This window comes from Stenella coeruleoalba (genome assembly GCF_951394435.1).
Source record: "Stenella coeruleoalba genome assembly, chromosome: 3".
Taxonomy (NCBI): Eukaryota; Metazoa; Chordata; class Mammalia; order Artiodactyla; family Delphinidae; genus Stenella; species Stenella coeruleoalba.
In genome coordinates, this window is record NC_137148.1 from 138153794 (window position 1) to 138181043 (window position 27250).

At 37.6% G+C, this 27250-nt stretch overlaps 1 protein-coding gene across 1 annotated transcript in view; it reads left to right on the forward strand.

Moving 5' to 3' along the window:
- The window catches only part of GABRG2 (gamma-aminobutyric acid type A receptor subunit gamma2), a 209584-nt gene that overhangs the window by 20316 nt on the left and 162018 nt on the right, over nt 1-27250 (forward strand). The window contains exon 2 of the mRNA XM_079916850.1: nt 20035-20112. The gene's annotated coding sequence lies outside the window, so the exon portion shown is untranslated. The remainder of the gene's footprint in view (nt 1-20034; nt 20113-27250) is intronic.

Below are 27250 nucleotides of genomic sequence, written 5' to 3' on the forward strand. Positions count from 1 at the left end.
TGAGGTATGGATATTATTATTTCCTTAGTATTTATGGGGAAACCAAGGCACAAATAGGCTACACAACTTGCTCAAGTGATATAGCTGGTGAGTAGCAGAACTTGTCTTCAAACCCAGTCTAGCTCCAGAATCTATGCTCTCAAATACTGCATTATGCCATAGGAAATACATAATGTCTCTATTTTGAAATTGAGGAACTCAGTCAAAAAGCTGGTCCGAGACTACTAGGACCAGAACTTTGTCTACCATACTCTAGCTTCTGTGTTGTACAACTACAGGAGAGTAGCTCTGGGCATTCTGAAGCCAGACTGTCAGTGTTCATATTTCAACTCTACTGCCTATTAACTACTATTTATTAACTGTGTCACTCTGGAACAGTTTCTTAGCCTTCCTATGCATCAGTTTCTTCATCTATAAAAATTCAATAGTAAAATGCTTGCTGTGTAGGGTTGTTGCTAAGAATACTAGCTAGGAATTACTAGCTAGTATTCCTAGCTAGTCATTCCAACTAGCTAGTTGTAGCTAGGAATTACTTCTTCTGAAATACTTTAGGAGTGAGCATGATTGATAATAAAAATCATGTATTATTATGTTGTTTTACACTGCTTCCTAATAACAACAGACTCTGAAATAATTCATCATGATCCAGTAGAGTTTCACAGAGGTGTGTTCAAAGAAAATGACTTTCTATTTGTTTTATAAAACCACACCTGACCAGATTAAATGAGCAAACTGATCTTGTGGTTTTCTAGAACCTGACTGGAATATTAATCATTTTAATCTTAAATTAATCATTACTTTAAAATATGTTTTGTTGTTCTTGTTATTAGAATGTTAGATTTAGGACATTCAGATATTAGTTTTAGCTGATGGGAAAATTAAAGAGATTCCTTGTGTCTGTTGCTGAGCCTTTTAGAGAAGTGGCTTTCTTTTCAAGAAGAAGCCAGTATCCTCAATTAGAACACTATGATCTGTCAGATGAGTGAACCATTTGCTGATTTCAACAATAAGATGTCTACAACTGATTTTGTTGTTAGTTTTCCTTTCTCTTTATTTTAAGACTCCTTAAAGAATTAAATACAACAGAAAAGCAGGCTGAAATTTAATGGAAAAAAATAAGATGAATTACTTACAGTGAAAATGAAATATTAAACTTGGCTGAATTTTGCATCACCATTGTGACAGATGCAATTTATTCTCTAAGCCAACCCATAACCTCATCAACTTGTCTTTCACACATTTTGTATTCATTCAAAATAATTTTTTGAGTGTCTGCGGCATGTGAGGCGTTTAAAAAAAGTCTACTGAACAGAGTGTACCACATTGTTACTTAAATATTCAAAGATCTATGGATTTATTGACTCTGCATGTTTCTTCTGAAGTTTAATTCAGAAAGCAGGCAGAACTTGGATTCCCTTTTAAATTTGGGAGATGCTAGAGGAAATATTTAGCAAGGTCACTAGATGACACTACAAAGAAATGTACTTTATTATATTAAGTATCACTTAAATCTCTTAGACTATCAGGCCAAGTATATTTCAAACCCAATTATATTTTATAAAATATCATCAATATTGACTTACCAAGTGCCTGACAGTGAGTTTGAATGTCATATATAATGGACAAAATATGTACTCTCAGTCTATTTTATGAAGAAACAAGAAAAATAAATCAATAAGTAGAATAAAAAAAGACCATGTTTTTTAATAATGAGAGAAGAATATGATGATAGCCTTTGTCACTAGCCTCCCAAAATTTAAAAGCATAGAATGGAGCCCAGTCTAACTTGAATCTATTTTTCCCTCTATCCACTCATTCAGTAAATCTTTATAGAACATATGCTATGTGTTAGGTACGTGTTAGATATCAACAATACACAGGCTAATAAGAAATAGTCCCTTCCCTGAAGGAACAGTTATATTTCTGTTATTTTATAATTCTAAAATTCAAATTATCACTTAACCTAATATTTAGCATCAATGTTTATTCAATCAGTCAAATTATTTACTGATTGCTATCAGTTAGTTTCTAATTATTATTTGTCCCCCCTAAAAGGAAAGAGGAGCATATTAAGATACATCCATTGACCTTTTTTCATGGAGAGTATCTCTCAAGTTAACAAGTAGACATTTAAAAACGTGGTATCAGTAGTTTGGCCTTTCTCCAGAAAGGATTGATCCAGAATCAATAAACATTATCTACTATTGATATAATTCTTGGTTAAAGGTGAAGTGGATTGATTGTCTCCAGCTTTTTATGGATAGGTGTTTTATTCTTGAGAAGAAAACATCATTCTCAGTTAGAACCAATCAGATAAATCTTTTCTAAGGCTACATATAACTAAATGCATACATTAGCATTACACACTTCTCAATAGTTTCTCAAAGTCCTTTCTCCTAAATTATATCCTTTCTGATTTCTTCACTGATGCCAACATTTTTTCCCTTGTAAAGAAAAAAGAAACAAGTAATTAGTATAATATTTTGGATAAAATGCTTATTTATTCATCATATATAATGTAATAAAACACCTTTTATTTGTTTGATGTTCTTTTGTACTTATCTGACAGGAATAGCCATTTAAGAATATTTCATAGGATTATAATAAGCCCTTTTTAAAATTTTCTTAAAGCAATTTATTTCCTTAAAGCAATTTGTTTTGAAAGTATTTTAAGATGACTCCTTTTCAAAGAAAAAGAAAACCATAAAGGCATCTGAATTAATTAGATGGATAAATAATACTTATCTACAAAGATGGAAATCTAGATATATCATTTCATTAATTGAAAATAATACCCTTAATATTTGTCTGGAAAGGAAATAGTTTATCTGGCTTCCCTGGTGGTGCAGTGGTTAAGAATCCGCCTGTCAATGCAGGGGACACGGGTTCAATCCCTGCTCTGGGGAGATCCCATATGCCACGGAGCAACTAAGCCCATGAGCCACAACTACTGATCCTGCGCTCTAGAGCCCGTGAGCCACACTACTGAACCTGTGCACCACAACTACTGAAGCCCGCGCACCACAAAGAAGAATAGCCCCCACTCACTACAACTAGAGAAAGCCCGTGTGCAGCAACGAAGACCCAATGCAGCCAAAAATAAACAAAATAAATTTATATATAAAAAGAAATAGCTTATCAACTTAAATTAAGACTGTGTTTGCCTCTTACTGAAGCAACAAGTGGTGACATGCATTAGCCCTGAAGTAGGACAGGAAATTCTGAAATTTTATTGTGAGCCCCACATTAAATTTAACAGGGCAGTCTTTAATGGTTTAAGTTGAATGTGTATGCTTTCTGAATACAGATTTTTTATTTTTTTAGTTTTCAAGGAATATTCTGTGCATGAATTGCTATGGAATGACTTAGTTGAGAAAAATGTCCATGGTTATCTTAAGATGACACTCAATCAGCTCTCTTTGTGTTAAAAGCAGTTGTGTTTCCATATCCACAGAAATAACTGGACCATTTTCCTCATTGTTGGAACTAGAAGCGTTTTTCCTAGTATTACAAGAGGAACATTTGTCTTGCTCTAAACCATTCCACCAACTGCAAATTGGAAGAGTGTTGAGTTTTTACTAGTTACTCACACACACAGGCATGAGGAGAACATGCTAACCAGCCTCCCACCTTCATCAGTTACCTCCCTTAGGAGGGGCTCTAGCAATACCTGGCCCAGCTGGCTTCAACTTGGCACACCCAGAAGCCAGTCATTTTCACAGTGCTCCAAACACACTGAACTTTAAAAACCAGAACACGTGCATTGTCTGTCCTTTTCCTCTCTATGTAACAGCACAGTGTCTCTCTCTCTCTCTTTTTTTCTTAAATATATGCATCTCAGAATCTACACACTGCTTCAGTTCTGTTGATACATGCAAAGAGGGCCTCTTCAAACATATTGGCACAACAAAGAACCAAGTCTGTTTTGCTGGAGCACTTAGAGATGGTGCTGGAGCACTTAGAGACAGTGCTGGCAGAATCACAGCTAGGCAAAAGAAATTGTAGAAACTTGGAAGCCAGTTAAGCAGGAAACAACTTACTCAAATGTAATTGAATAATTTATTTCTGATTCTCTTATCATACAGTTATGACTACTATATTTTGAACTCTTACCATGTACAGGGACTGTTCTATGAATTTGCTAGAACTTATCTAATTTATTTCTAAATAATTGAGATGTAACTAAAATGGAAAGTTATGTAACCTGCCCAGCTTACATAGTAAGGGGAGAAATCTGGCTTTCATCAAATAGCAATAATTATTATTCAAAAATGTTAACAGATTTGTTTCCCAGACCTCTCCCAATGTCGTTTTTCCCCACTCTAATAATCAAATGAGAAAACATAAAGAGAACTTAGGGAAAAAAAGAACCTGTTACTCTTGCTCTCATTTTTGGTACTAAGAGGTGTCTGTTTCTATTTTTTCCAGTGACTATTGTCTCATTCTTTGATATCTGAGATTGGCCATGAGCAGATTTTTAGGTTCCTTAAAGCTAAGTACTTCAGAATTCCTAATAGTGGGTTTTCAGATTCATAGGATAATGGCAGCTAATTAAATTAAAATATGTTTTTCAATAACCATACAAGCAGATCCATAAGAAGAGATTCCAAACAAAAACAAAAAACCTATTAACTTATGCATACAGTAAAATGAAGAAACATGGGGTACTACTACTCTCGATTTACACGTAAGTAGGAAGTTAAATGCCCAGGCTTGGCACAGCTTGCTCTAGAGCCTACACTGAGTGAGGGCCCAGTGATGGTGGGAAACAGGTGAAAGCACTCCCTAAAAGAGGAAGTCCCACCTGAGGGAGGAAATAATAATAGATCCAAGACCCTGGGGTGTCAGAACACTGGCTACAGGGAAATCAACAGCAAGGGACTTGAAATTGGTCAGAACAAGAAATGACCATCTCGAAAGAGTACTGCTCCTGGAGGAGGACCAGACAGATCTTAGAAGCCTCGGGGTAAAGAGAATGAAAGAAACAGGTGGTGGAAAGTAAAATTCCTACAGAACAAAAGTGAAGTGCAACCCTCCGCAAAGAGTTCAGTTCCTGTGAGTGTATGAAGTTAGGTTACTGGCCCCTGAAACATAGAACTCATATACTTCTACTAATCCCATCATGGGCATACCTGCTGTATTTTTAAAATGGAAAGAGAAGCTAATGCTTCCTCTTGGGTAGTATAAATGTTTATATATTTATCTTTGGTCTGTGCCGGGCATTTGGCATACACTTAGGTGTCCTAATACCACCAGAGAAGTTGGGAGCTGGTTTATTTTTCCATCAACTCTGTCCCTCATTAGTTGAGGGTAACTCCTGGGGCATTAACTTCCTAGCAATTCCAGCTTGCTCTGTGTCCAGACTCTTCAAATTCTTGTAGTCAGTGAACATTTTCAGACAAAAGAACTTAGGCTTATTGAGAAGAAAAGTGCATTTAGAAACAGTAAAGCTGTTCTTCTGTAGACCTTCCCACAGCCCTCATTTGCACCTCATATGTTCCAACTATTTGCTATCGGGTATCTCTATCTTTATCTCTGTCTCTATCTCTGTATTTTGCTTATTTCCCACTGTATATGTGTGTATATACACGCATACAAAATTGCTTGCTTGTTTCCAAAAATGGTTAATGTTACCTCTCCATCCTGCATGAATAATCTTGGTTTGACCTTCAAGCCAATGGGCAGAGCAGATGCTGTAACAAAAACCTGAACATCATCCTTGAAATCTTTTAAGTCTCTTCAGTCATATCTAAACATTCATAATGTCCTGCTGATTCTTCCCTAACCGTCTCACAAGACCATGCACTTTTTTCCATTCCCACTGCTATTATCCTTTCTAGCCTGGATTAGAAAGGCAAAATTCCATAGAAACTGTTGTTTCTTAACTCCAAAGGAAGAACAGTTAGAACACTCCAGTAAGTCCCCATTGATGGTAAGGCTTTTGGCTCTGGACCATCATGCATGCTCTTCTCTAAGCCTGAAATACGATTTCCAGTTGTCTCCATAGGGAAAGATTTATTGATCATTCAATATCAGTCCAGGTATTACTTCCTGTTTTCCCCTACTGCCAACATTTTTCAAGTGACCTTCCATGTGCCTCTGTGGTGCCCTGTATTTCTCTATCATAGTCCTTATCACACTGCATTGTCATCACCTTTTTATCTCTCTGTCTTTCCCAACTAGATTGTGAGCCCCTTGAGGGCAGGGCCGAGTCTTTTTTATTTACTCTTCTGCTTTTCATGCTCAGTAGGAACATTAAATCTTATTTGAAGTTCTGAATGAGTAAATGCATATAAGTTTAAAGATTGAGTGAGTATCAAATGTCACGTACTGAAAAACCCAAGTTTCAAGTGTCCAGAGGATGTATGGTCAAATGTGTATAATAAATTTAAGTGTAGATGGAAGAGTTGCTGAGCTAGAAAAATGGTGTAGTAAAAACTTTACTCCATGTCATTGGAAATTTACTTGGAGCTAAAAACCCCAGTAGATAAGTTGGTATTAATTGAACTACTTTCTGGTACACTGGATTTTAATTAGACTTTTTTCTTGTCTGATATAACTTAGCTCGTCCTTTTTTATCATCTTTTTTTTTCACCAAAATTTCCTGCTGCATAGTAACCATAATGCAGTTGTCAGTAACTTTAAGTGTGCCTTGTGATGCTAACTTTGAATTTAACAGGGCTGTGTAACTGAATATCTTTATTAAATATTAGTCACTTTAGAGGTTGAATGGACATGTATTAGAAAATCAAACATCAGGTAGAAAAATGTAGGCCTTTTGAATTTATTAAAAAGTAATACACATAAAAAGATAACTGTGTTCAAACCTCAATACCTCTCCTCCTAGGAGAAAATATACCACCATGACCACAATCTTGGAAAAAGCATTTCTTTATTGCTTTCGCTGGGAAGTTTTTGTTAGAAAACATCATAAGCCTTCTTAGTTATAAGGATTACATGCCCTGTACCCCAAAACATTGTCATTTTGCCTTTTAAGTTTTTCAGCATTTTTCCTCTACTACATGTACTCTAATTCTTTAACTTTTTATTTTGAAATAAGTATAGATTCATAGAAAGTTGAAAAATAGCACAGAGAGGTGCTGTGCCCCTATCACCCAGTTTTCCCTAATGGACACATCATAGTACAATATTAAAACAAGGAATTTATTTTACATGTACAATGTGTGTATACAATTCTATATCATTTTATCACATGTGTATTTTGTGTAACTGCCACCAAAATTAAGATATGGAACTCTTTGAGCACCACAGAGATCTCCCTGGTAGTACCATTTTATGGTCACACCCAACTCCTCCACTTAACTATCCCTAAACTATAGTAACCACTAATCTATTTTCCTCTATATAATTTCAGAATATGGAAAACATTATATAAATGAAATCATAGAGTATTTTATCTTTCTCTCAGTCATCATGAGTGAAATAATTTGTTCCTTTTCTTGCTGAATAATATTCCAAGTAATGGATGTAGTGCAGTTTGTTTAAATACTCACCTGCTGAAGGCATTTTGGTCATTTCCATGTTTTTACTATTCCATAAAGTTGCTATGACAATCTTATATAGGTTTTTGAGTGGACAGAAGTTTTCACTTTTCTGATAAAAATGTCTGGGAGTGCTACTGTGTTGGAGGAGATCATCCAGAGGATGTGACTGCCAGTCGATCCATGAGCTGGACCTAAGCAGTTGAAGGCCCCTCATCCCCTTCCCTGTCCTCAGAATGTACGTTCTGTACACCATTCCCACACTAGGAGCTGTTTCAAGGACATAGCCTTGAGAGAGTAAGGTCTTGTTGAGGCCATCTGAACTGTGTACATGACTGAACTCTGTTAAATTTTCTATTGGGTGGGCCAAAAAGTGCCTTTGGTTTTTTAAGTAAAAGTAAAAGATGCATTTTTCATTTTCTCCAAGAACTTTATTGAACAACATATTCACCCTTTGTTCCACTACCTTCTGCCATTTCTCAGGCAACTTCGTAATTCCATCTTCCCCAAACATTTTATCTTTTTGAGCAAAGAACTGTTCCAGGTGCCTTTTACAGTCTTCCAGGGAATTGAAATTTTTCCCATTAAGAGAATTTTGTAAAGACTGAAATAAATGGAAATCCGAAGTTGCAATGTCTGGCGAATATGGTGGATGAATCAGAACTTCCAGCCAAGCTGTAACAGTTTTTGCCTGGTCATCAAAGAAACATATGGTCTTGTGTTATCCTGATGGAAGATTATGTGTTTTCTGTTGACTAATTCTAGATGCTTTTCATCAAGTGCTGCTTTCAGGTGGTCTAATTGGGAGTAGTACTTGTTGGAATTAATCGTTTGGTTTTCCTGAAGGAGCTCATACTAGGACTCCCTCCCAATCCTACACAACATCACATTCGTTGGATGAAGACCAGCCTTTGGTGTGGTTGGTTGTGGTTCATTTCGCTTGCCCCACGATCTCTTCCATTCCACTTTTTGTACAGTATCCACTTTTCATCATCTGTCACAATTTCTTTTAAAAACAGAACGTTTTCATTACGTTTCAGTAGAGAATTGCATGCGGAAATACGGTCAAGAAGGTTTTTTTCGCTTAACTTATGTGGAACCCAAACATCAAAATGATTCACATAACCAAGCTGGGGCAAATGATTTCAGCACTTGATTTGGATACTTTGAGTATGTCGGCTATCTCCCGTGTGGTATAACGTTGGTTGTTCTCAATTATTGTTTCCATTTGATCGCTATCAACTTCAACTGGTCTACCCGACCGTGGAACATTGTCCAGTGAGGAATCACCAGCACGAAACTTCGCAAATCACTTTTGACATGTTTGATTGGTCACAGCACCTTCTCCACACACTGCACAAAACTGTTTTTGCGTTTCAGTTGTGTTTTTACCTTTCTTGAAATAATAAAGCATAATATGCTGAAAATGTTGCTTTTTTTCTTCCATTTTCAATATTAAAATGACTACACAAAAATTCACCAATTTTGATAAGTCTTTTTTTAAATGCACGCTGATATGACAGCTGTCACATACAATCTAACAAAATTGTTTTGAATGAAGTTAAAGACAACTAAGTGCTACTAGAGCCATCTTATGGAAAAAACAAACGAAGCTTTTGGCCACCCAATATACAGACTTTTACGATTCTGGCAGAAGGGTGTGGAGATACACTCAGCTTGTGGTTGCCTCATATGCCTATTCAAACAGCTACCTACCAATCTGGAGTTGTCTCAGTCTCTCCTTGCCCTCCGTGTATAGTTTTCGATTATACCCAGCAATTACCAACATTGCAAACCAACAAATGGCAAGCCATCCAGGAGACTGGAGAAATGAGTCTTGGGAAAGGGGCTACCTCGAGGGAAATCCTGAGTTGGCCATCCACTCTATGTGGCCCATATGTTAGATGCTCGTGGACCCCCACTTTGTGAAAACATCTGCTGATTTGATGAACTGTGCATAGACTGTGATAGTGAAAAACAAGGAAGCCCTCTTTGAGGAGACAGTATCTAAGTTTAGATTGGAAAGATGAAAAAGAGCTAGTCATTTGTGGATTTGAATATGATTATCAGTTGGACAAGTGGGTTAGTTTGAATGTAACAATGTTTCAGGCAGAAAGAAGAGCAGTAAGTTGGAGGATGAGGAGGCCTTGGAATCTTTGAGGAAAAGAAAGAAGGCCAGTATTCCAGGACAATGTTGAATGAGGAATAACATGGCATGGGGTGGTGTTGGAAAAGGGAACTGACTCAGATCTTGTAAAAGGTGCAGTGAAAAGCCATTGACAACTTTAAACTTGGGATGACATAATATAAATTACATTTTAAAAGACCTCCTTCTTAACTGCTGTGTGGATAATAGATTATCTGAGAGCGAAATTGAAAGCAAATGTCAGTTGGAGGTATTTTGCAAGAGGTTCTCCAGGTGAGATATGATGATGTTTTGGACATAAAGTATTAGAGATTTAGAGAATGGAATGGTAAATATCTAGATAATTTGGACTTTCACAGTCATCCTGAGAAGATGAAATTTCTTTGTATTCTACAAGGGTCACTATGACACATTTTTGTTCCTAGCAAATACCAGCTAGGTAGAAGCAACTCTCTTAAATGTTAAAAAAAAAAAAAAAAAATGAGTGTTTCCATTTTTGAGAGAGACAGTGAAGTGTCATGGTTAAGAACATAGGCTCTGGAACAAGTCTGGGTGCTAGACTCACTCCTGCCACTTATGAGGGGAATATCTGGTTAAGTTTCTCAATCTCACTGTGCCTAGTTTAATAAGTTGGAGAAATAATAGTATCCACTTTACTCGGTGATAACTGTATAATTTAATGCCTGTTATGTGCTGAAACAGAGACTTCCTCATATGCATTGCTCACTACTAGCAGCTATTAATTAGGTAATAGACTTGGTTCTGAAAATTTGTGTATACTTTTTTTGTGTGTAAATTTAGTTTACTTATGAGTCTAATATTATGATATTAAAGGATTCAGCTATTAATATAAAGGTAAATAATTCTATAAAATAAGTACTTTAATCAATTTCTTTCGCTATTTTGATTCCAGCTCTATTAGGTTTCATTTTAACTAAAAGAAAATGTGTACCTAGAGACTGAAATAATTTAAACCCTGCAAGATTCAAATAAAATCATTTTCCACTGATTGGATTCAGTGTTTTGTCTGGTTTGCTTCTGGACAATTCCCAGGCCTGCTCTCGTATACATATTCTTAGCCTGGATATCTGACCCACACCCTTGCCCATTAGTCCTCCAGTTAGGTTTTCTCATATTCACAATGGAGATAATGAATCTGGAGCATAGTCATCTCATGAAGATATCCACAAACTTTTTTGAAAGAGCACAGATCTCTTTTTAATGCATATTCTTTGTAAAGAAATAATATCGTTCTTCATATTCATAAATACCTACCAAATCAGAAGTACAGGTGGCAAAGCAACCATACTCCAATTATAAAACAAAAAAGAAATACAGGTGGCATATAAGTCATAATCCTTTTATCCAAGGCTCACAGGAACAGGACTCATCTTCTTTTGGCATTTGTTTCATGCCCTATAAAGTTTTAAAATCAATGTTTTAAAAGCCTCCTTTAATCAGATTTGCTATGGCCTTTATCCTTAATAAAATGTTGACTGTCTTACATTGTACCAGAGTATAGCTTTGTCACTCAGACCTTAGACTATGAAATAGGTTTAATTACATACTTAAAGAATCCATAATCTGTGTAATCTTTATTAAGAAATTATTTGCTTTGGTATTACCACCAAAGTCAATTTATGGTAACAAGTTAAACAGATTATAGATCCTTCTCTTCTAATATTTTTCATCTTGACTCTTTTATATGGGCTCTGGAAATTATTTTCATTATGAATAATTGTTAGAAAAGAAACTTTATAAATATATATTATACCATAATGAATAATAAAAATCTAATACCAGGTCTTGATCTTTATATCATCTAAGGAAAGAGTAAAAGCATAAATCTTCTGTCTTCTTGATCGCTAAAGATATTACAAAGCACAGCTAAAAATAACTCCATATAATCAATATTGACCTTTTAAAGTTGAAAAAGGTTTTAGGCCATCTTTTTACTTTTCTGTTTCAAGAACCAACTGTTCTTTAAAGAAGTTGAAGGAAAATAAGATTTAATTCTTAAAATATTTCAGAGTAAACTTTCCTGGGTTTAGAAATCTCTTTATTTTCATTCTTTTTAGTTTTAATTTTAAAACATTGTTGATTTTTATATAGTCATTATATCATATATTCATTCTTCAAGGTTAAGTAACTGATATGTATTGTAGTAGAAAACTGAACTAAATTCCCCTAAAAGAGAATGTATACTTAGATGTTAATAAGTGAAACAAAATGTTTACTTATTTCTAAAAAGCCAATCACAGTGGCATAAATTAAATCTCACATAAAGAATAGCTTCCAATACATTTAGTGAATATAAACCTTCAGTTAGCTGGATAAATATATCAGTTTTCCTGGAAATGTTGTTATTTCTTTTTCCTTGATAAAGAATTAATAGTATTTTACTTTGTCCTTTCTAAATGAGCAATCTATCAGACTCACAGATGTTTCTAATTCATCAGAAAACTAATGAACTCTCACTCTGTATAAGTTCATGTCCTGTAAAGGACATGAGGCCAATGTGGTGCTCTCAAGACATGAAGAACAGTTGCTGTCTGGATAATTTTACCAAGACACTCTTTTCTGAAAAACTATGTCTTCTCATATAAAGCCAGAGAGATCTTGTTTTATTTAGAGTTTTTCCTAGTAAATCTGTACAGATAAAAAATGGGTTCAAGTATTCCTCTATTACTAGACTGTGCAAAAAGTGCTGGTTAGATTTTTATCAGAAAGGAAAGAGCATTTGGAATGATTTGACTTAAAGGTACATCTTCCTTACCTGATAAAATATAAATCTTTGGTGATTTAACTCCTGTTCTCTTGTGAAAATATTTATGGACTTACTTCAAAGCACAGTCTTTGGAATCTACGTGGGTTTGAGTCCTAGCACCACCGTTATGAGACACTAGGAAAAACCTTTAATCATGAGCATCTCCAAGTTCCTCTTCTGTAAAATGAGAACAATACTAAGTTAAATACCTCCTAGGGTTGTTATACGATAAAATTAGATGATGATACACTTGAAGTAGCCTTCAGAGTATCCGGCATATAGAAAGTATTCAGTTAACATTAGCTAGGTATTATCAGTATCACTTTTATTCTTAGGCAATTATTATGAATGTTAGTGCTTCTTGACTACAAAAAAATATAAAATAAGCCAAATTGGACTTCTGAATAATACTGGTGAAGATAGAAAGTATTTAACTCCCCCTGCCCCCCAACCTGGGGGCAGCTTTCTCCTCTTGTGTCACTAGTTCATGATCAAATGTGTTTAACAAAGAGCAACCATTCACAATTATTCCTCATCAATCAACAAATAAGTATTAGCAGCCATCATATATTTAGTATCTACTATATAATAATATATAAAGGTCCAATGGGAGATATTTTAGGGGTATAAGGCATGGATCGCCTCTGCTGTTAAAGAACTTGCATTTTGGGATGAATTAGAGAAGCCTAATTGGTGTGAGTCATTCATGAATAATATAATGGACTATAAAACTAAAGGCTATATAAAGTGTTGATGTTGTAGTCTATTGGTAGGAAGTACTCCACCTACAAATGGAAATATACAACTCAAATTAGATGAAATAAAAACATGAATTTATTGGCTTGTATAATGAAAGATTCAGGGCAGATACTGGGCATGGCTGGATCCAAGGAATCAAATAGTTTTATCAGTCATCAGTTTCTATTTCTTTATTATTTTTTTCTGTGTTGGCTTCATTTTCATAGAGGCCCTCATTATAAACTGGTGAAATTGTTGTTGACATCTCCTGACTCATAGACTCAAAGTTTAGCAAGCCAAAGTCCAGAGAATGTGTCTCACTGATCTCTAGTCTCAGGCCCATCCTGAACCGATCACTGTGGACAAGGGGATGAGAATATACAGTCAGGTCGGAGTCTAGCGCTTCTGGATCTGGAAAACTGAACATAAGAATTGACCATGATGGAGAAGTAATTTCCCAAAACAAAAGATGCTATTATCAGTGCATATCTATATATTTTTTTAAAAAATTAAAGAATTTGCACACTTTATGACACTTCATCTTTAAATACTCCAACGTGCACCACCTAAGAATTAAGATTCTTGTCTATTAATGAACATACTGTTACTATATCTCATAGTATTAATAATTCCATACCATCAAATGTAGAGCTTATATTGAAATTTTCCCAGCTGTTCAAAAACTGGGCTGACTGGTAACGCAATTCACTGACATTGAGGTGGCGAAGACTGTGTCCTCAAAGATTCTTGACCTTATATGTTGTTCTCTGAATCAAAGACACTGAAAGTTCCTAGAAGGACCTAGACTATTTAATATCTATTATTTGCTCCCTCCCTCCCCCAATAGTTTAGATAAATGCTAAAATTAAATTTTTTTCAGCTTTTTAAAACTATCTTTATTGGAGTATAATTTCTTTACAATGTTGTGTTAGTTTCTGTTGTACAACAAAGTGAATCAGCTATATGCATACATATATCCCCATATTCCCTCTCTCTTGAGTCTCCCTCCCACGCTCCCTATCCCACCCCTCTAGGTCATCACAAAGCACTGAGCTGATCTCCATGGGCTATGCAGCAGCTTCCCACTAGCCATCCATTTTACATTTGGTAGTGTATATATGTCAATGCTACTCTCTCACTTCATCCCAGTCTATGGCCATACCACCCTGAATGCGCCCGATCTTGTCTAAAATGAAATTGAATACTAAAGTGAAAATTCTATTTCTTAACTTGGGAAAAAGGAGATACAAAACATTGAGAAATAAATGAAATGTGGGTTCTTTCCAAGTGATCCCATTTAATAAACAATGATGTTGGGCTTCCCTGGTGGTGCAGTGGTTGAGAATCTGCCTGCCAATGCAGGGGACACAGGTTCGAGCCCTGGTCTGGGAGGATCCCACATGCCACGGAGCAACTAGGCCCGTGAGCCACAACTACTGAGCCTGCGTGTCTGGAGCCTGTGCTCCGCAACAAGAGAGGCCGCGATAGTGAGAGGCCCGCACACCGCAATGAGGAGTGGCTCCCACTTGCTACAACTAGAGAAAGCCCTTGCACAGAAACGAAGACCTAACACAGTAAAAATAAATAAATTAATTAATAAACTCCTACCGCCAACATCTTCTTAAAAAAAAACAAAAAACAAAAAAACAATGATGTTGAAAAGACTATTTCTGGAGGCGATAGGTAGTTGATTGATAAATAGATATCAATAAAGATTAATAATGGTGTGTTATTTACAATTAGCAGAAACAAATTTTGAATATATTCATCAAACCAAGCGGCATTGGGGGAGAATAATTTTACTGGAAAGTGAAGGGCTAGATTCAGAAACAACTTAATCCTTCTTCAAACAATATCATGAAGTCTTTTTTCTCTTTTTGCTTCTTATCTATCCATTTTTTTTTCAGCCAGTTTTCCTTGACTGTTATATATGCTTTCTTTCAAACTCTGTCCACTAGGTGGCTCCTGACAGCCCAAAGTCATGAGAAAAATACTCCTTTAATTATCTCAGTAAAAGCCCATGACTAGCCCAACTATATCACTAGTTCTGGCTTGGCTAATGCCCACACCTGAACTAATCACTATCCATGTATGAGGGAGGACAGAGGGAGACAGTTGCAATGCTTTAAATTAGTCCTGTCTGAGTCACACAACTACTCCTAAAGCCAGAGGTGAATTCCATACCACCAGAACCAAATCAAATGGATTGTTATTATGGAAGGGTTGGTTCTCCAGTGGAAAAAAAATCAACATGCTGTGTACCACAATGTTCATTGCAGCTCTATGTACAATAGCCAGGACATGGAAGCAACCTAAGTGTCCATCGACAGAGGAATGGATAAAGAATATGTGGCACATATATACAATGGAATATTACTCAGCCATAAAAGAAATGAAATTGAGTTATTTGTAGTGAGGTGGATGGACCTAGAGACTGTCATACAGAGTGAAGTAAGTCAGAAAGAGAAAAACAAATACCGTATTCTAACACATACATATGGAATCTAAAAAAAGAAAAAAGGTTCTAATGAATCTAGGATCAGGACAGGAATAAAGACACAGATGTAGAGAATGGACTTGAGGACACAAGGAACAAGGAAGGGGGAAGGTTAGGCTGGGACGAAGTGAGAGAGTGGCATGGACATACATACACTACCAAATATAAAACAGATAGCTAGTGGGAAGCAGCCGCATAGCACAGGGAGATCAGCTCGGTGCTTTGTGACCGCCTGGAGGGGTGGGATAGGGAGGATGGGAGGGAGACACAAAAGGGAGGGGATATGGGGACATATGTATACGTATAGCTGATTCACTTTGTTATACAGCAGAAACTAACACACCATTGTAAAGCAATTATACTCCAATAAAGATGTTTAAAAAAATCAACATGCTATTAATAGACGATTGTATGGATGCCTGGAACATTCCAAAATAGATGCCCATACACTGCTGTTCTTACGCTAGTTCTTACTACGGCACTGCTCCTACAATTCCTGTCGAATCTTCTTCAGCAATAACTATTTGATGAGAAAGCTCTAAATTGTTTTTCACTGTGCTTTCAAATAATTTGAAACACTTCATTTGCATATCAGCCTTGTGAGGTAAATATTATCATTTTCATATTGCAAATGAGGAAACTGAAGCTGATCTGGGATTTGTGCATGACCACAGGACAAGTAAAGACCAAGTACACAGAGCCATGTCTGCCTAATCTAAGTCCCTTGCTATTTTAGGGACATCAGCCTGCATTTCCTTGGCTTAAGTCTTGAGACATAAATTCCACTGTCTATAGAAGTGAGGCAGGCAATATAAATTCATGAAGTAAGCAAGGTAGAGATGAACAAAGTCACAAGTATTCATATCTTCTCCAGAGGGAACAGCTTCTACTAGTGTCAGATAATTGCTGTGGTACAAAAATGTAGGCCATATATGCCAGACCTTCCAAATATTAAAAAGAGGCTGAATATTTGAATGTTGTGTGAAATTTCCTCTAATTTAAATCTGAGCATCTAATCTATTAAAAAAAAAAACAACTGTGTGGGCCACACAAAATATTTCTTATGCCATCCATGTACGGTCTGCTTTTTTAAATAGCTCAATGCCCTGGCTCCTACTCAATGTCAACACTGCAGAATTAAGTGTGTTTACTCCACCTTTCTCAACCTGCTGTTACTAGAATGAATAAATTCAAAGGAGCTTTGTGCTATTCGTTAGATAAATGAGCTGCGTACTTTAATCTTGCTTTTCATCGTTTCTCTTTGCCCTCTGCTTTCTTTGTTGCATTATTATTCAACTTCTATAAATTGTGAAAGTTGAAGAAGAGGCAAATGGTATAGAAAAAAAAAGAGGAAGATCAGAATGATTCTGTCTAGTTAACATGGGGATGAAAGAGAGAGATAATTTTAAAAATGTTTCAGAGATAGAAGTGAAAGGATTTAAGTCCTTTGGGTAGCTGAGAGAAAGGAATTGTTGAGATTCTTCTGTTACTAAATGAAGAAACAGATCAAGGGGGCTTGTGTCAGTCCACAATTAAGGGCAGAGATAGCCTTAAAACAACCCAGATGTTGTAACTTCCAGCTGTCAGTCACTTATCTCTTGAAAACTTCCAATAGGTTCTTTTTTCTCTCTCAGACTGTGTGTGTGTGTTTCTGTATGTCTGTGTGTGCGTGTTACAGAGTGAGATAACAAAATTGTCACAGACAGCCTCATTTCTGTGCTTGTTCATAGGAAGATCTGAAAATGAAAATGGAGAATGGAGAATGAGGGTTGGGCATGAAAAAAATAAGTAAAAAAACAAAGAAAATATCCATTTAAATCTTTCAGTAATCAAACTCCTTGTTCTTCTAAACTTTCAAACTTCACTTTAAGATCTGAATATCTATTCCCTACACTCACCTAAAAAAAAAAAGTAGCATGCCTGTGATATTTTATCCAATAGTGTTTCTTGCATTACTTTAACTTGAACAGATACGTTTCTACCTATCACTTTGTTCTAATATCCCTACATTTTCCCCATCTATCACTTTCTCCAGTTATATTAGCATTTTTTTCCCTGTTCCTTGCACATGCTAAGATCTTCTTCACTTGCTCTTCCTATTGCCTTAAATGTTCTTTTCCCAAATTTTCACACACCTGCCTATTTCTCTCTATTCAGACCCAGTTCATACATTGAAGTAACTACTACCCAATTGAAGTAACCCCCCTCAGGTAATTACTCTGTCTCATAAGATTATTATAAAATGATTATCTTAGAGATGTGTTTATTCCTTTTTATGTTATGTCTCTTCCACTAGACTGCAAGCTCCATTTGAAGAGTCTTTCTCTGTCCATGTCACCACTGCAACCCAGATCTAGCTGAGTAGCTGACACATTGAAGGTGTCACATTCTCTGAGAGGCCACATCTTTTCCATATGTGTTCCAGGAAAACAGAGAGAGAGAAGGAACCAGAGTGGTAGATGAGGGTGAAAGCATTATCTACATTACTGGCTGTAAGCTAGGATGAGAACCAAATGGGTCAACTAACTGGAGAATTAGTTGACTCTCCTTCTGTATCTCAGGCAATACCAGACTGGCCTGATGCAAAAAAATATACCCCTGGAAAATCAGATCAGATTCCTAGCTTACAATGAAAAAAGGAAGGAGCTAATCAGATAAGGCCACTGTCTTCCCAGAGGATCAGTATGTACAGAGGCAGAGAGAAGCCGATAGGTACATGAAGTGATCTCCTTTCATATGGAAGGAAATATGCAGCGTGAGAGATTTGTTACTCCCTAAATACTAATCAACACATACTCTTGGAATGAATTCATTTTCTTTAGTTATCATTATAGATGGCAAAAAGGAGACACTGTGAGGTTAAAAGGGATTTTCCCCAGCTTATTTAAGGCAGGTGTCCTGTTTTCTAGTCCAATATTTTCATACAACATCATGAAAAAGTATTTCCGGGTTAGGAGCTATTTGGTGACTTGTGAAGGCTACAGGAACTAATGATGAAGGGTGAATGAAAGAAGACAAATATGCCCCAGAATTTCAACAGAGAAAATGAGACCAGTGTTTATATTCTGGGTGCCCATCAGTCTGGGCCCTAAGAGCTGGTTTCCTCTGCTCATCCGCTGTTCTTTTTCAGCGAGTCTCCACTACTAAAAGGAGACAAACCATCGGCGGAAACTAATCTATCCTCATTCAATTAAACTGCGAAGCAATTACTCTTTTTTTCCCCTAAGAAAGTGCAATTAGTCCCCTTTGAAAATTTATTCCAGCTCCAGGAGAAAAGCAGAACCTCTGAAAACGTATGTTGAAAGCAAAAATGCTTTGAAGCAATTCTCCTCACGCTTTCTTATCCATCTGCAGCTTTAGTTTCCCTCTTTTGGCCCAACTGCCATTTGTTTGGTCTTTGGTGCCTCCCTAAGATAATTTCCTGCATGCGGCCTTTTCCAGTAGGAACTTTTTCTCATAGTTCAGAGGCACCCAGGTTAAGATCTAAGAATACATAGAGGCAGCGTGGTGACCTAGAAGGCACTCTGGACTTGGAGGACGGAGCTCTGATTTACGGTTCTTTGCTTTCTGACTCTGGGCAACCTAGGTTGCCTCTCTGGGTTTCAGTTTCCTTATTTTTTATTTTTTATTTTTTGCGGTACGCGGGCCTCTCACTGTTGTGGCCTCTCCCGTTGCGGAGCACAGGCTCCGGACGCGCAGGCTCAGCGGCCATGGCTCACGGGCCCAGCCGCTCTGCGGCGTGTGGGATCCTCCCGGACCGGGGCACGAACCCATGTCCCCTGCATCGGCAGGCGGACTCTCAACCACTGCGCCACCAGGGAAGCCCAGTTTCCTTATTTTTAATCTGAGGTATTTGGATTCACACGGGTGTTTCCATAAAACACTTTAAAAATTTTTCCCATCAAACTCTCACATGAAAACCCACAACAATTTACAGCTGCTCTGTTAAAGTAGGAAGGGGCAGTAGTGGCGGGGAAGAGGAAAAGCCAAGGGGAGTCCCTCTTACTACCTTCACAGTCCCTCTCAGGCCCTTAGGTATATATGTGACAATCTCTGTGGTTCTCTTCATGTCTAGTAACTCATTCTTCCTGGTCCAGGAGTATTATATAAACAGGTCACCCAAGATGGGTGTTCTCTTGCTCTCGGTACATCCCCTGCTCAGCCAGTGCCTGCTTCACCTGCACCCTACTCACATGACTGACCTCCCTACATACTTGCCCCTGCCCCAGGTGGTGATTGTCCTAACCTTCAGATCAGAACATCTCCACCTGATAGCGTATCAAAGTGGTGGTGAGGGGCGTGCCCCTCTGCTAGTTTCCCGGGTAACGGATGAGCCCACCTGACATCAATTCCCCCTATAACTGGTAACCTCCCCTCCTCCCAGGAGTGAAGACTGCGGTCACGTCCTGCCTGCCTCTGCTGCACACATTGGGGTGTCGCTCCAGGACCTTGCTTCGGACAGGTAAGCTCCCCCTTCCATTAAACCACTGATGTCTCTGTTGCTGACTCCGGGCTCTTTCCTGGGTCTTGAAGCTGGGCAAGTACAGGCCTTGTAGGCCTGCGGGGTGCAGCCCAGCAATTGGCGGAGCAGGCCAGGAGGCCGAGGAGACTCCCGTAAGCGCCGCGATGTAAGGACCGGGATGGGCAGGGATGGAAAGTTGTGGGGCCTGAAAGTTCCAGGTGGTAACCCCAGGGGGGGCCGTCCATGAATGTCCTGAAAGTTCCAGGGGTGATCCCCCAAATTGCAGAGGAAACCCTGGGTGGCTGTCCACTAATGTGGGCCCTGTGGTGGCTGTCCTTGATGGACAGGGTCCGCCAAGGGAGTAGGCAGAACTCACAGACGCCCCTATGGCTGTTGGGGAGATATTGGCCGTCTTTCCAGTAGGGGAAGAAAGAAGTGGCCGCAGCTGTGGGCTGCCTGTTGCTTTTTGCATTAAGAAAGGCCACAGAGGCAGAGCTGACAGCGAGGCGAAGCTTTGCTTGAATGCTGCTTCTGGTTCCTCTGAAAGTGAGGCATGTGAATGTGAGTGAATGATTTGTATTATTGTCTATTACTGTTAGCTGTTGAAACTGAATTGGCTATTTAGAAACTGAAAAAAAAAAAAAAAAATCCCTGAAAATGTCCAAGATGGGGCTCTTTTGATATTACAAAATTGGGTTTTTTTTGCATATGCCCTTAGAGGAAGTTAACTTTCTAGAAGGAATTGGTATTTCTCTTCTTCTTGTGACTTTGAGATGTAAATGATCATGTGGGCTCTGTCCCAAATGAATTTCAGGTTCATGTAATCTGGGAAATAGCAGTACTGAATTGATAGCTGGTATTGAAGGTACATAAGCTTGTTGGTCTGATTAATTTAGAGTCATCAGTATTAAGTATGATACTTCTGTTGTACCTAGGTTTACTAAAAGTCAAATAAGACCTTATTATGTCTGTTGCAAATTGGTCAGCAAGGAAAGTAACTTGATATGATAAAACTATAAGTAAATGTAAATGAGGTAAGAGCTTGTAGGTAAACTCTATAGGAATAATTATGTTTTGGGAATGTCTATCTAAAGTAGCCTCTCTAGATTTTGGTTACGTGAAAGTAAGTTAAATGAAGAGAATTCATTGACCATCCGGGTCATTTCAAATGGGATAAAATCTTGTAACGTTAATTGCTGCGTGGGTCTGTTTGCCTACCTTTGCCTTCTTAGGAGAGAAAGACTAAAGCATAAGATTTCCGCTCAAGAAATGCTGATACGACAAACATTCACAGTTACTTGCTTCTTGGTTTTTACCAGATATTAAAGTTTTTAAGGGTTCTGATTATAATCAGTCAGAATTCTAGTTATTGTAACCAAGTTGCTTTATCGATTACGTTGTAATCAGGTGTTTAACTGCCTTTTTAGTTCTCTTGTCATTTATAGACTGTTGTTGCACTCTGATGCTTTCGTAAAAGTGCTTCATCTTTAAAAAGATTCATAGGAAGGGCCTTTTGATAAGTACAGGTCTGTGATAAATTTCAGATCATACCACTGAACTGGGTAAGAAATTAAAGAATCCTATGGGAAAACTTGATGGCTTCATAAAAAGTTAACAGAAGGCTTGGTTACCTAGTGAATGGGTGAATATGGTTGTAATTTTTATGGTTTTTGTCTGGAATATGACTGGTTTTGATCTGTGTTTTCCAGATATAGGGAAGCCCTTCCTCTCAAGTTAATTATGACTTACAGCAATTTGGTAAACTACACCTGTGGGTAGAATTGAAAGCTTTTTCTTGTCTCTCTGCCTGGTCCCTCCAGAAATTGGAGACTCTTGGGTTCCAAGCAGCCTTATCAGGTGAATGGAAAAGACTATCTCCTGGCAAGAGTATGGTCTATAGTATGGTCTGTAGGTAGCAGATAGATTCTAGGTTTGTATTCAAGGATCTTCATGAGCCTTGGAAAGCTTTTTATGCTCTCTATGCAGATGGCTTCCTCTTTAGCAAAATGGGGGAAATACACATAAATTTCTCTGTGTGTTTGAATATTAGCACACTGTTTCTGAGACATTTTTCTCTCCACAGTGCCTTATAATTCTTTCTGGAAAAATAGATATGAATCTCCCTCATCTCTGTAACAACTTTATACAATTCCAGAGCATAGATACACCATAATTACCATTCACCTTCTTATTGAACTTTAGGGTGTTACCTTTTTTTCTGCTGCAAATAATATTGCAGTAAATATCTTTCCATATGTCTCCTTCCACATGTGCAGATGAATATCTGGTTTATGAACCTAAAGTAGAATCAGATATTCAATAATTTCCATTATAGTAGATAACACCCAATTACTGTCCAAAGTTAATTTGCTAATTTATAATCCCAGCAACGGGTTACCATTTTTTGCTATAACTACCAATATTTGAATTCATCAGACTTTTTAAATTTGGGAGATTTAGGAAATTTGTAAATTTTATCTTAATTTTCACTTATTTTCTAAACTAGTGCAGAACCTAAGACATATTAGGTACTTAATAAATAGTTATTAACCTGAACAAATCTGTTATTTTGCCTGTAACAGACATGAAAATAATAAAGTATTATATAACTGGTATTTTTTCTTGCCATATTAAGCAATGACTTAAAGAATTTACAATTATAGCTAGATTAGGAGTTACTGCTAATAATAGAGAAGTTTAGAAGTCGGTCTATATATGAGATGTAGTTTCATACTGAAATGAGCAATTAATTTGAAGTTGGACAGATCTGAGTTTGAATCTCAGTTTTCCCCCCCACTAGCTATTTTGCCATGGGAATTTTGCTTTGCCATACTATGCTTTAGTTTCTAGTTTATAGAGCAGAACTTTGCATACTTTATTTTTTAGGACTTAGAAAAATGTATGATTCACATATAATAAAAATAAGGTGGTTAATTTGCCCTATAATAGCTACCAGGTAATACTGGTCAGGCATATACAACATGCCAGTCTGGTGATCTATGCTACAAACTTTATGTGTGGTTTTAATTTATTTCTTCCCAAAACTCCATGAGACAGATATCAATATGATTTTTTTATTTGGCAGAATTTAAACTTAACTAAAGGAGGGAGGTAGAAAATATATCACAGTATTGTTAAAAATTTAAAATAATAAAATGTATGACGTCATAAATATACTCAAATGATTTCAATAAATTATTTTTAAAGAGAAAGATCTACTTATAGTCCTGGGAGTCCTGGGTTCAACTACCAGATCCACCTTTCATAGTGATATGAAATCACTGAACCTCATTTAATCTTTAGCATCCTAATCAATAAAAGGGGGTGTGCTGTTTCCCCAGTGATCTCTACCTTCTGGTCTTTTTACCCTTGGGTATTTCTCCCATTGAGTGTGAGCTGAAATTCTTCTCTTCTAATGAATAGCACAGTGCAGAAGTGATATAATGTCCCTTCTGATATTAGGTTATAGAAGACTGTGGTTTCTATCTTGTGTTTTCTCTCTCTCTCTCTATCTCTCCCCCGCCCCTTTCCTTTTTTCCCCTCCCTCTCTGCTCCTTGGCTCACTTCTGCTGAGAAAGCCAACTTCCATGTTGTGAGCTAAGTACAGACAGACTCATTTTGTATGACTAGGAACTGAGGCTGTCAGTTCAACATCCGGTAAGAAACTAAAGCCTGGAAATCATGTGAATGACTTTGGAAATGGATCCTTTAGCCCCAGTTAAGTTTGCAGACCTGTCTGACAGCTTCTTTGCAACCTCATGAGAGACCTTAAGTCCGAGGAGCACAGCTAAACTACTCCCAGATTCCTGACTCACAGAAACTGTGAGAAAATACATCTTTATTGTTTTCAGCCATTAAGTTTTGGTATCAATTGTTACACAGAAAAAATAATTTTACTGTAATATATAGGGAGACCTCTTCATAGGTATTTTATATTTTGATAAAAAGAAAACAGTATGATGGTGGTTTTTATTATGAAGAATTTAAAGGAAACATCTTGGGAGTTTTCTCTGCCACTTACAGAGAATATTCCTCTCTTCCACTTCTCCTTAATATCTAGACAAAGGTAAGATTTCTTAGGCACCCTCCAGTAGGTTATAGTCTAACACAGGGTAAGCATAACAAACTTTGGTTTTACTACAAGTCATGCTCTAGGGCATGGTTTCTTAACCTCAGCACTATTGACATCTTTGACCAAATAATTGAATAACTGATTCTTGTAGAAAGGCTGTTCTGTGCATTGTAGAATATTTAGCAGCATTGCTGTGGCGTCTCCCCACTAGGTGCCCATAGTACATCCCCCTTGCAAAGGTGTGCCAACCCATAATATCTCTAGACATGGTCTAGCGTCTCCAGAAGGAAAGGACAAAGTCATCCTGGTTGAGAACCACGAATATAGGAAAAGATTTCAGGCAGTCCCTTATAGTCCAACATATGTGTACACTCTGAGCGTTTCTACTCTCAAACTACCACCTGTTCTAAGCATCTAGAGTTCTGCTCCTTGTTTTTCATAACTATTTTTTTGCCTGCTTCTTTGTTTGCATTGATGTTTTTAGCATTCTGCACTATTGACTAAAGGAAGGACCTTGTTTACAAGGAATAATTTGGACAGAGAATGGCAGACTGCACCTCCTTTCTGCTGAACGTGTTAACCTGGGCTAGCAGCTCTGAATGGACTATAACCTGCATATAGGCATTAGATGGTGCTCACGATGAGTCTGTGGGTGTGCCACAGATACCCTTTGGCTCCTGGGGCAGTCAATCATTACATGTCCCTTCACACTGTGTGTTACCTTTTTATAGAGTCCCACAAAACCCTCTAACCTTATTGAGTGTGATTCCTAGGCTTTAAGGGTGAGAGCAGATTTGATTGTCTATATTTTCTTTCAAATATATTTTTTATAGTATAAACTCCTTTCAAAGCTTACCCTTTTGATTTCTAAATTAGCAAGCTCATAAAAACTAAATCTTTTGGGGCTTCCCAGTGGCGCAGTGGTTGAGAGTCCGCCTGCCAATGCAGGGGACACGGGTTCGTGCCCCAGTCTGGGAAGATCCCACATGTCGCGCGGAGCGGCTGGGCCCGTGAGCCGTGGCCGCTGAGCCTGCGTGTCCAGAGCCTGTGCTCCGCAACGGGAAAGGCCACAACAGTGAGAGGCCCACGTACCGCAAAAAAACAAAAAAAAACCCCAAAAAACTAAATCTTTTGTTTTCAAGGTTAAATTCTCTCCAGAAAGTTTCAAGAGGTTGATTTTTGTTTTGATGGTTTTTGTTGTTGTTTTTTTACTTCTTTTTCCTGTACCTTTGATTCATCACTCTGATCTATTTTAATGTGACTAGCTATGTAAAAAGAGGGGCAGCGTGGGCAGGGAGGATAGTTGATAGGGAAAGACATCTCTAGTAGTTATTGTATATCAAAATATTGCTGCACAATAAATTGAAATAGATTATTTCAATGTATTGCGACAAGTGAAATAGTTGTGTTGCATGTCCATGAAGCCGTGGATCTGTGGTTATGGAGCCATAACCCATATGATTTAGTCTTTAATGACTGTTGCCGTTTTGCAGCATGATTTACAACTGACATGTTCTGGAGGCCATTATAGATGGCCTGATTCATAAGTGCCTAGAAAATTTGTGAATATATCCTTTTAATCTCTAAGTGCAGAGATAAGCATTCCCTCCTGAACTTGGTCCAAAGACCTCTCATCCTTCTCCCATCCTCCTTTGCTCTAGATTCTTCAAGACCAAAATCATTTACCTAAAAAAAGGGGACAACACTTTCCTACACACTGTGGAAGAGAAACACAACAAAACATCTTTGGTGGAGTTGTAATCCTCTTCACGTACAAGGTTTAGGGAAGGGCTCAGAAAGTGAAAGTTTTGGCAATCTGTGCTAAGTGCTGTGAGAACACAGAGAAGGATGATTTCTGTCTGTCTATGGGTGCAGGTAGGACCAAGGGTGGGGGGCAGAAAAGTATGTATAGATGAAGTGACAGTAAGTGGAATCTTGAAAAATGAAGTTTCCAGAAGGAGAGAAGATGAGCTGCAAAGATGTGATTCTTTTTCCTTTCTCCTAACTCTTTGAATCCATAGTTTTCTCCCCTGAATATATTACTTGCTGCAATCTGTGGTTGTGTGTGCTTGTCTGTACATTGTCTCTTCAATCGTATGATACATTTCTTTAGGTTAAAACCACGTATTACACTTACGGTTCCTAACAGAGCTGTTTAGTGAATTGCAGATACTTAATAAAGGCTAGTGTTTTGACTGTTGATGAGAAGGTGATAAAAATTCTATCATCCCTCTGTCTCCCTTCCCCTCCATGAACCTAATCCTCTTATGCTAAATTCAGATAATGCATGGCTACATGGAGGCCTTCAAAATCTTCAGCCCCTGGAAGGAAAGCGTGGTAACTGTAACTCACAAGGCACTTCTTTGCTTATGTGGAGCTTGGAATAGAAGTGTGGAGGAGGGAAATTCCACAAATGATCACAGATGTATTATTTGCAGATTAGCTAACATATGGCAGGTTTAATTGCAGTTCTGAAACAACAGTGAGATGAAAATTGATGGTTCATTTTTAAAGTTTCAAGTTAGAGAGCCTTTTAAACATCATTTGAAAATGTCAGTGTTTTGGTGGGCTACCCAAATTACCTAAAGCATTTTTCATAGTTTAAAGATTGAATTGGAAATTCCAAAATGATTGAAAGCTTAAGGGAAAAGAGGATTGTAAAAAATGTGTTGACTTTTCATTCATAGGGTAAAGTCACAGTCACCTTCCTCTCTTTCCCCCCTTCACTTTGAGCAAAACCACAAGATATGAAATAAAAGCACAGTACTGCAGCGTGAAATTGATAATCTTGCTTGCCATTAATCTTGAACAATAAAAAGAAGGACGGAAATTGCAAAAAAAAAGAAAAGATTAACTCTAAAATTTTAGGTTCCTTCAGCATCTACCTTCATATTGAGGTTTTTGGACAGGGAAGAGGCCTCCATGCTCTGTTAGACTTTGCTTGGATTCACTGTAATTATAGTGAGGAAGCAATTTCAGGACTCTACTACAGAGTGGACAAAAAGTTTCACCCGACCCCTATACCTAATCAGCTACAATTGCCCACTTTACTTCTACATATTACTC